A 10,913-nucleotide genomic window follows, 5' to 3' on the forward strand; every position below is an offset into this window, starting at 1 on the left:
ACAGTGGCTCAAAATGTCACCTCGACGATTTTCATGGTCGAAGGTCGGTTCACGATCGAGTTCTTTGGTCGCTCGAATTTAAATCCCTAATTAACCTTTCCCTAACGGTTAGTATTCCTGAAGTGATCAATTCCGGCGAGATCTAACTACAAGCACGTCCATAAACTATTAATTTCATAAATCCCAAGTGGTTCGGATTTCAGAATGTCACAAAAGTGGGAGTCCCCTACCATACTAACTGCCAATTTCCAACTTTCTTCTTCTATCTTTGTTTTCAAAATTTTGTGAAGACCCACACTTGTATTATTAAAGCTTTTATCTCAGTCTTTTCAGGGTCGACAAGGTAAATCATTGGAATTTCCACTACTTTCTGCAAATGGGTTTTGTCATTTCAAGATAAGAATTGTTGATTTTGTTTGTTTTGTTTGTTTTGTATGATGGTGTCTAAAGCTTTAAGTTGTCAAGTCTTCTTCAAGGTAAGTGAAAATTGTAAGGACTAAATTAGATTGATCTACTTAGGTGCATTTGGGAATGACTTTCCCAAGTGCCTTTGAGCGTCCAAAGCTCCTTGAGCCAAATATTGAGTGTTCGGTAAAATTTTTAGAACCCACCTTGAGAAAAAGTCGGCCTTGAGAAGGCTGAAAGCCCAAGGCAGGTGAGAAGGTGCCTTGGGCTTTTCAGCTTTCTCGGCATGCAGCTCCATAGGATAAGTAAACTTTTTTAGTTGCATTTTTGCCCTCAAATATTTATTAAAATTCCAACTTTAGCCTTTTGTAAAAATAGAAACCCTAGATCTACAAGCAGCCGCTCCCTCCGTCTCCCTCACTCAACGGAGACTCCCACCTCCCTTAATAATCGGTGGTTTGATGGCTTCGAATCAAGCCAGTCTTCTCCTCCTGAAGCAACTCCGAGGTCCAATTCTGACTCTGATTTCGCCTTCCTTTTTTAGGGTTTCTTTTCTGTTCTTTTCTCGCAGTCGTGGAACGCGTGGGTGTCGGTGATTGGTTGCAGATCTTTGTAGGAACCCGGTGGATGGGTTCTCCGCAGGGTTGGTGGACGAGACCAGCGTGTTCGAGTAGAGCGTCTCCATAATTGGTCCTCCCGACACTCTATAGTGAGTTGGAATCACTTTTGTTGGATTCGCCGAGCTCGAAGTTTTGTTCTTTTTCGTGCTCTCGATGAACCCTGTTCTTGTTTCTGTCATGGGTCGATTCCTTTTTGATGTGGTGGCGTCAATGGTTGGTTTTTTGTTCTGAAAAGGTGCTTATTTTCGTGGTGTTGTGTTTCGAATTGGTCTGTAAAAAATCGGATCATCTGTTTCATTGAACATGTCTAGTCGCCTCTCCTCTTCGCTCACGCTCGCCTCTCTCTACTTCTTCGAAGAAAGAACTCTGGTCGCCTCTGTCTTCACTAAGCAGTCGCTCGCTTCTCTCGTGGTCGCCTCTCTCTTGGTGGCCTCTCTCTTTGCTCAAAACCCAGTTGCTTGCCTCTCTCGTCGCTCAAAACCCAATTGTTTTTTTTTTTTGGTAAAGGTAAGAATATGTATTACTTTTCAAAACACCATATATAATATAGCGCCAAAGCCAACCCTTGAACCGATTAGGACACAGAAATGTCCAAACAGGATCCACATTGGTTCAGCAAGAACTATACAACAAGCCAAAGAGACTTAATACAAGGTGACTTAATACACCGAATTAAGAGGCCATCTGGTTCAGTTCGAAGATTGAAGGTGGAAGACCCCACTTCCTTTGTAATTGTCGGTTCCTAGGAGTATCCTCAACTCCCCCAATAGTTATGGCTTTATCCTTCACGACTTTGACTAGGTGCAAGCACATACCCGGGATATATACACTCTTATTTCTGAATATGGCGTTGTTCCTTTCAGTCCAAATGACATGACATAGTGCACCAAAGGAAAATCTAGAGAGGCGGTGAGCAAAGGAAGATCCACCGCAAACTTTCATTGCCCACCTAATATGCTCTTGCCAAGGACGGTTGCGCCATGGAAGGTTGCATTTAGTTGCCCAGAAAGAAGCTAGCCTAGAAGTAGAAGTGCACTCAAAGAAGAGGTGGTTGATCGAATCTGGTCTATCACCACAGAAAGCGCACAAGGCGGTGTCAATACTGCGGATTTGTAGGAGGAGTACCTGGGAAGGGCTGGTTGAGAGAGATAAGCCACAAGAGAAAGGCATGTCGGGGGCAATATGATGATCCCAAATGAATGAGTGCCATGGGGCTGGATGCCCTTTCCTTCTGATATGATTCCAAGCTAGCGCTACCGAGAAAGAGTCAGAAGGATGTGAAGACCATATCAGTTTGTCTGGAGTATTCTCCACAAAAATTGGTGGTGAATCCGTCCAGCTCAAGATAGTGTTAAGTGTATATGAAGGTTGCCATAAACAATTATATAATTTCCGAACCGAAGTATCCCGGGGGATCCGCGATTGGTATATGTCCACATTGCTGAATATGAGGTAGAGCGGGCCTTTATTATGCCACCAATCAAACCAAAAGGACAGCGAGCGTCCATTACCAATCTTCCACCGAAATAGTGCTTGGGCGGAAGCTCGCAAATCCAGAATTTTCTTCCATGTCCAAGAGCAAAATGTAGGTTTCGATACAATCCAAAAGTTTGATTTTTTTAAGAAGGTTGAATGTATCCATTTGCACCACATGGATTCCTTATCAGTAAAGAGAAGCCATATGTGTTTAAGAGTCATTGCTCTATTGTATTCCACAAGTCGCCGTATCCCAAGGCCACCTTCTTCTTTGGGTAAACATACAGCATTCCACGCTACCTTAGCTCTACCCATGCCAAGGTCAGGACCTTTCCATAGAAATTGTCGCAAAATAGCCTCAATTCTATATAATACTGATTTCGGAATAGAGAAGATAGTAGCCCAATACACTTGCATGGAATGCAGGACTGATTTGATGAGTTGTAACCGACCAGCGAACGACAGGAAACGTTGAGTCCATGAGCGGGCTCGAGCCATTATAGAATCAATCAAGATTTTACAGTCCTCTTTACGCAGTCTAGTCGATATAATATGCACGCCTAAATAGCGAAAAGGGAGTGTACCTTGTTGAAAGCTGAGGCATTGAAGTAATTGGCCATGCAGAACCGGATTCCCTCCCGAGAGGAAGATATTGCTTTTCCTATTATTCGGTTTAAGGCCAGACCAGTCGGAGAACAGGTCAAGAGATTCCTTGATTAGTTCAATCGACCTCAAGTGAGCTTCGAAGAAGAGGAGCACATCATCCGCAAAAAATAGATGAGAAATATGGGTTTTTTTGCATCGCCAAAATCAATGGAAATCCGGAGTGCCTGTTTTTGCCTTTAGAATTTCGGACAGGACTTCCATAACCAGTATGAAAAGATACGGCGATAGCGGATCGCCTTGTCGTATACCTCGGCAACTAGCAAAAAACCCATGTAATTCCCCATTGATTGAAACCGAGAATTTGGATGTTGACACACAAGCCATAACCAGCTTGATGAAGAAATCCGAAAATTTGAAGGCCTTTAGTGTCTTTTCAATGAACTCCCAGTCGACTGTGTCAAAAGCTTTCTGAAAATCCACTTTAATGGCACACTTAGGAAGGTAAGCCTCATGATGAAAGTCCGCGAACAACTCTTGAGCAATCATGATGTTGTCACTAATTCTACGTCCTTTAACGAAAGCCGTTTGGGAAGGGCCAATCAAAGTTGGTAAGACATAAGCAATACGCCTAGCTAGGATTTTAGAAATGCATTTGTAAAGGGTATTGCAACATGCAATCGGACGGAAATCAGTCATGGCCGAGGCATTAGGGGATTTCGGCACTAGAGTTAAAATGGTATTGTTTAACTCTTTAAGCATACAACCAGACTCAAAAAAATCTCTTACCGCCATGAGAATGGAGGGTCCAATGATCTCCCAAGAGGTTTTGAAGAAATCAACGTTATACCCATCCGGCCCAGGGCTTTGCCTCTAGCAAGTGAAAACGGGGTAGACTGAATTTCCTCATCTGAAACCGGTTGTGCTAGGCAGTTCCTCTGATTCTCATCTAAAACCCGGCCAATGAAATCTCTTATCTCATGGACAGATGGCTGGATAGACACAGAATTACCATTGAGTAGCTCCTGAAAGTGACCAACAATGTGGTTCCTGACCGCTTGTGGGTTAGTTAGTAGAACACCGTCATCAGCAGACACCGAAAGGATTCGATTTTGTAACCGCCTTTTGTTAACAAAATGATGAAAGAATTTAGTATTCATGTCCCCCTCTTTGAGCCATCAAATTCTGGATTTCTGTCTGAAGAAGGATTCCTCTTGTAATCTCGGTGCGAGAGAAGGATCGTATGTCTCCACTTCTACATCAAGCGGGCTCGATCAAGGGATGACGCTCAGGCTACCGAATAGCATATGTCGATCGGTGTCACGCCCGCACTACGGCCGATCATCCGCGATGGTCGATCATTGAAGCGACGTCCCGCGCGTCCCACCAACCCAAACATCGGAGATTAGGCACGCGGAAGCAAATAGAAACAACCGACAATTAATAATGACAAGGGTAACAATAGCACAAAACAATAAGCGTAATTCCTACACTTGGCAAATACATACAATGCTCATCAAAAGGGACAATGGTTCGCGAACTTAACTCCTCTACAAAAGGGAAACTCAAAATACGGACACTCGACCCGTCCTCGATCTCGAGACACCCTTGCGCGTCTCCATCACACGGTCGCGGATCGAAATGGTTATATAATAACGTGAGCGAGTCTCAATAAGCAACCCCTATACGCCACGTGCGCCAACGCGGACAAGTCTAACATGCGATCACCCGGACAACATAATCAATTTCATACAACCGGCTTACCTCGCCTCGAATCACGAGCCAACCACATATCGGTCAAACAAGGTAATGCAAGAATAGTTCATCATCATATCACGGTCACCCGGCACACGCAATCTCACTCGCATTCAACCAGCCCTGACCAAGCAACCACACGTTCAAGCTGGTCAATTAAATCACACGCGCTCAACTAGCCTAAATCACTACACGCTCAACCACCAATTCGGTCAGCGCTCAACCGGCCAATTCGGTCACACGTTCCCAAAGCCATTTCAATCACACTCAAATCACATGCGTGTCCGACCATCTTTCTCACAACTCGCGCATTGCGCCTCAAATTCATTCTCACAAGCACACAAGCCTCACAATTCGATCAATTTCAATGGCCGCGTCAACACGTCCCAAGCCATACCGTTCAAGCAATTCCGGTGGCCGCCGTCAACACATCCCAAGCCACACTTTCCTTTCACGGACCGCCGTCAACACGTCCCAAGTCCGTAGCCCTCCGATCAATCCGGGCTCAAATTCCAATGACCGCGTAAACACGTCCCGGTCCAACACGCCTTTAACGGGCCACCGTCAACACGTCTCAAGCCCGAATCCATTTGGCATCACGCCATTCATGCCTTCACACGGACCGCAGTCAACACGTCCCAAGTCGTAGCCCTCCGATCAATCAGGGCTTAAAATCGACAGCAAGCACACGCCAATCAATTAAATTAATTTCACGCCAATTGCATCAAACAACCCATTCTCACAACTCGGTCAATTCACAATTCGCCACCTCAATCCACAAACCCGACATTCAAGTCGGCACACTCATTACCCGAGTCAAGCATATCATTTAATCTAATTTAAATAGCGTAATTGTAACATAATATAATTAAATTAAAACACGCCCTAGCCGTTCTAAACCCGAGACAAGTCAATAAAGTACCCAAAATACTAGGTAGGGTTTAGGAAGTCACTTACTAGATTTTGGCCCGGAAAAGTCGGCTCGGGCCTAAAATGGCCCGGGTGAACAGATGTCTCGCTCGGCACGGAGCAAGGCGCGCGGACGGGCGCGGGAGGCTCGGCCATGGCGCTCGGCCTGGCATGGGCACGGCGGCTGCGGGCGTGAGCGGGAAAGGAGAGAGAGAAAGAGAGAGAGAGAGAAAAAGGGAGGGGCAAACGCAATGATGGGGAGGACGTGCGCGGGCGGAGGAGAGAGAGGAGGAGAGAGGACAAAAGGCTAATTTTTGTCTTCGAGCGCGATCCAACGGACACGGTTCAAACTAAAAATCGTTCTAACGGTCACGATTCAAACCGGAAAAGATCTAAGCTGTCCCGAAAAATCCCAAACAATAATATAAGACAACGGGCCAAAATAAAATAACTCAAGACTCACTACGAGGGAGGTCTACCGAGTCAAATTCGCATCAGGTCCAAAAATCCACTTTCTCACTATTCCTAATCACTCGACGCTAGCCACAATAATATCACAGTCCAATTTATTTCGTCCCGAAACTCTCGAAAATCGATTGCCAAGGTCGGGGTCTAAATAACGGCCAAATTCGATCGAATGCGATTCTAGCGAAATCTCAAGATTTAAAAATAATAACAGGGAGTGATCGGTTCCGGGCGAGATTTTTACTATAAGCGCACTGACGAAATACCCGTTTTATAAATCCCAAAAATGGGCCAAAATTCGGAATGTCACATCTGGCCTGTTTGGTCCTTGTGGAAATAGCAGAGAATGAACTTCTACTCAAGTGTTTCAGCTTTGCTTTAAGCACCCGAAGTTTGCAGCAAATCATATACATAGGAGTGCCTACCTACTATATGAGTATCCCAGGCTTGAGCTACTAAGTCCAAGAATTTTGGATGTGTAGCCCAGAAGTTAAAAAACTTGAAAGGTTTATTGGAGCTAAGTGGCGGGAAAATTTTTGTCACCATGGGGGAGTGATCAGAGATACCTAGAGCAAGGAAGGTGGCTTCCGAGAAGGAGAAAAGTTGGTTCCATAGGTCATTAATGAGCACTCGATCAATCTTGCGAAGTTTCCAATTATCACCTGAAGAATAAGTCCATGTGTATCTACAGCCCACATAACGAAGATCCTCTAGTCCCGCCTGGTTAAGGCAGTCCCCAAATTCATCAAAGGCCGGAATCCAGGGAGTTGTGCTACCCACTCTATCATCCGGGTCTCTAATGGCATTAAAATCTCCAGCAACAATCCAAGGCAGCTCACACGAAGAGAGCCGAATAAGGTCAGCCCAAAGCGACCGCCGATTCACAAATGTATGTTCTCCATATACTATTGTGATAAGACAAGATGTTTGCATATTCAAAAGCTTAAGCTGAGCATGAATCATTTGGCGGTAAGAGGAAATAATACTCGTCTCCAGCTCATTCGAGTCCCAACCGAACCATATTCTACCAAGGGGGAAAAATCATAGTTGGACACCCACAGCCAATTAGCGCATAAGCCTCTAGAAATATCAGCAAAAAGAGAGGCTTTTGCTTTTGTTTCCACAATACCAATACAAGAAAGACGGTTTGTCCTAATGAGGGCCCGAATTTCAGCTTGTCTAGGGGTGCTACTAGACCCCTGATATTCCATATTCCAAAAAACATATATATATATATATAGGCGAGGAAGGTTACCTCTGGGGTCTCTTTGCCTTCCTCCTCTTTTGATAACGACACAAAATTTCTATTTCCGAAATAGAAATTTGTTTGATAACGACATAAAATTTCTCCCTTTCGGGCAGCCGGCGGGGGATGGAGGACGGTGGCCGGCGGTGGGAGGCGGTCGGCCGGTGGCGACGGATGACGGTGGCTGGCAGCTGGTGGCTGTTGGCGGCGGATAGCAGCGGTGGTTGTCGGGGGCGGAGGGCGGCCGGCGTCGGGCGGTGGAGCACAACTGCTGGCGGTGGAGGACGGCGGTTGATGGTGGGTGGCCGGCTGCAAGAAGCAGCCGGCGGTGGAGGGCGGCTAGCGTCGGGCAGTGGAGCACGGCGACCTGTTGCGGAGGACGGCGGTCAGTGGCAGGTGACGGTCGGCATCGGGCGGTGGAGGACGGTGGTCGGCGGCAAAAGGCAACCGGCGGAGGACGGTGGTCGGCGGCAAGAGGCAGTCAGCATCGGGTGGCGGAGGACGGTGTCAGTAGCAAGAGGTGGCCGACGGGCGGGAGGCAGCCGGCGGCGGCGAAGGACGGCGGGAGGCGGCGGTGGGTGGGTTGCGACCGACGTTGGGTGGTGGCGAACGACGGAGGATGACGGTGGGAGGAGGCGGTCGGCAAAAGACGCCGATGGTAGGCGGCCAACGGCGAGAGGCGGCAAGCGATGGCGGGAGGCGGCCGGCGGCAATAGCGAGTGGCAAGAGGATAACCGGCTAGTAGCAAGGGCAAGCGATAAGAAGAATTTTTATTTCTCATTTCTATTCTAGAAATAGAAAAGTAATTTTTTTTTACTTCTGATTTCTGTTCCAAACTTATTTCTGGAATAGAAATTTGTTCCAGAAATAGAAAAATGAAATTGCGTTACCAAACGGATTTCTGTTCCAAACCTGTTCCCGGAAACAGAAAAATAGAAAAATAGAGAAATAGAAATGTTACCATGCGCGCCCTAGTTGACTGGCATTCCAGTCATATATTGCTTTTTAAGTGAAATGTTTTTGAGTTTTAGAACCATTGATGCACTGTGAAAATACTGCAAGAAGGAAGCCTTTTTACATTTGGTAGTGGAAGATTATGGAAAAGAAATTATTTATAGTTTGATTTATTTTCTTCCAAAACATTTGTCGGGCTCCAAGTGTAATTCTCTTCACTAATTACCTTAGGTTCTCCACTAGAACTACATCATTTGCTGATGCTACATTAGCAGTATGAATTCTGAGTTGAGGATCTGGCGTTTCTTCAATGTTTGGTCATGTTCTTGTTCTTGTTCTTGGTTTTGTTGAGATGGAGATGAGGTTGGGGTTGGTGTTTTGGTCAAATGGGTTCTTAGAGTTACTTATTTGGCCATTTTCACATTGTATTGCTGTAGGTCCGAACTTATTTGCGGTCATAGTTCTGTGCTCAAGTCTCATCATGTCTTTTTAAATTTGCATGCTGCATTCCTGTACAATATCAATTTTTTGACATCACTGAACTTGTTATTTGACATCACCATATGACTATTTTTAGGATGATGACTATGGCTATTTCGCGTGGATTCAACTCCACATTTGGCGACAAAGAGATGATTTCCTAATTGAAGTTTGAGAAGGAATTGATGGCTTAGAGAGTAGAAATGGTGGAAAACAAGCTGAGTATCACTGAGCAACAGTCCAACACAGTATGTTGCTGGAAAGGACTAAGCATGTGGTGAACATGAGACAACAATGTGCAAGTTTAAGCCTTGAGATTGACAAAAAGGGAGAGACAGACAGAAAATATGGTCATACTGAGTGACCGTTGCTGAAACAACGATGTTGGTTTCTCCCCGATCGTTGCTTTTTGTGTGACCATTTCTGAAACAACGATGTTGGTTTCTACTTGGTCGTTGCTTTTTGTGGGAGGGATTCTCCCAAGACATAAGGGAATTGTACTAGTGAATGTGGGTTTTTTTTTTGTCAAATTGATGGGTTGATGTATGTTAAACACTTGTGGTGTTGCACAATGATTAATGCACAAATGTGGTTTGTTCTAGCATCCATTTCTAGTAGATAATCACATGAGAATGTTGGTGGTTGCTATCACTTTGGACTCTTTGAATGTTGGCCAAAATGACAACTAGTTTAAATGCATATTTGATTGGAATGTTCAGGCGTATCCATGTAATATTTAAGGATAACATATTTATTTGCTCGGGACATATGTGATCATGTTTGGTATAATGAAATTACTCCTTTTATTTGAGAAAGATCAATCTAGAATGATCCACTTTGATGTGATGTATATATATGTTAATATATTTCTTTTACGTTACTCCCAACGAGAAAATATAAAAGTTATGGTCATTGTTTTTTTTAAATTTTAATAAATTAAAATTTAAAAACTGAAATTGGTCATACCAAAAAACTTTCCAAATATATATTTACCAAACAGCATTTTCCTAAAATTGCTTTTCAAGGCACTTTTCAATTACAATTTACCAAACAGTCTTTGTATTTCACCAAATCCCTTTAAACTAAAGGCCTTTGCTTTTCTCCAAAGGCTTTCCCCAAAAGCCTTCCCAAACGCAGCCTTAGTACTTTTGACTTGGTTGTTTGATAGTTGTTGATTTTAGTTTAAACTTTGATGTCAAGTGTGAGAAAGTTATGATGATTGGAGTTGAATCGTTGTGTTAATTCAATTTAAATCGATGAGTTTCTAATTGCCGAGGTTGTGATTAATCGACTTCGGTGAAATTCGGCAGTATAAAGTGGAAATGATGAAATTAAACTAGAAAGTGCTATTTTTGCAATTTGACTAAGATATCATTTTACTAGCCAAGTGTTGCCAATTAATCACGTTGTCGATTATTTAGATTGTCGACGTTCACCTGGTCAATTTTTGGAGTGTTGATGATCACGTGATTGATTTTTTATGTGACATTATGAAATTCGACCCTTTTCGGGATATATGAAACGATTATCTCATCGATGCACTGTGAGTTAAATTTCGCTCTGAATTGATCACTCATGAGAGGACTAATTATTGGGGAAATGCTATTGATGAATTAAGTGCGCATGACCTGAGAACTCAACCATGGATTGACAAGGGACAATTTTGAGCCATTATAGACCGATCAAGGGATGGTTGTAGAATGATTCGCTAATAGTATATGATCGGATCTTGGGTGATTTCGCTTGACCGTCGTATGGATTGTGAATGACCCTAAACCAATTCTTAATGATCGTGTACTTCGGAACTAGCGATTGACCCTCGCAATTACATGACAACCGAGGTCACCCATGGCTTGAGTGAGCTTAAACGTGGCTTGATATTAAATCAACTACGGATTGAATACGCGTAACTCCCAAAAGCCACCCGTTAGTTTGAGATACACTAAAGTCGCAATTGATCGATTTTGGCCATGAATTAGAATCCGAATTTGGGTATCAAA

The 10,913-nt window shown here is 44.1% G+C and overlaps 1 long non-coding RNA gene across 2 annotated transcripts; it reads left to right on the forward strand.

The window, feature by feature from the left end:
* The first annotated feature begins 526 nt into the window (after positions 1-526).
* On the forward strand, positions 527-9,564 carry LOC130134798 (uncharacterized). Of its 2 annotated transcripts, XR_008814304.1 has the most exons (3): positions 531-912; positions 1,012-1,114; positions 9,011-9,564. It is a non-coding gene; the product is annotated as an uncharacterized LOC130134798 (long non-coding RNA). The 2 variants fall into 2 exon arrangements; XR_008814303.1 differs by having other exon boundaries at positions 527-1,114.
* The last annotated feature ends 1,349 nt before the right edge of the window (positions 9,565-10,913 follow it).

The sequence above is a fragment of the Syzygium oleosum genome, unplaced genomic scaffold (assembly GCF_021117445.2).
Source record: "Syzygium oleosum isolate NSW1041296 unplaced genomic scaffold, Sole_v2.1 Sole_v2.24, whole genome shotgun sequence".
Taxonomy (NCBI): domain Eukaryota; kingdom Viridiplantae; phylum Streptophyta; class Magnoliopsida; order Myrtales; family Myrtaceae; genus Syzygium; species Syzygium oleosum.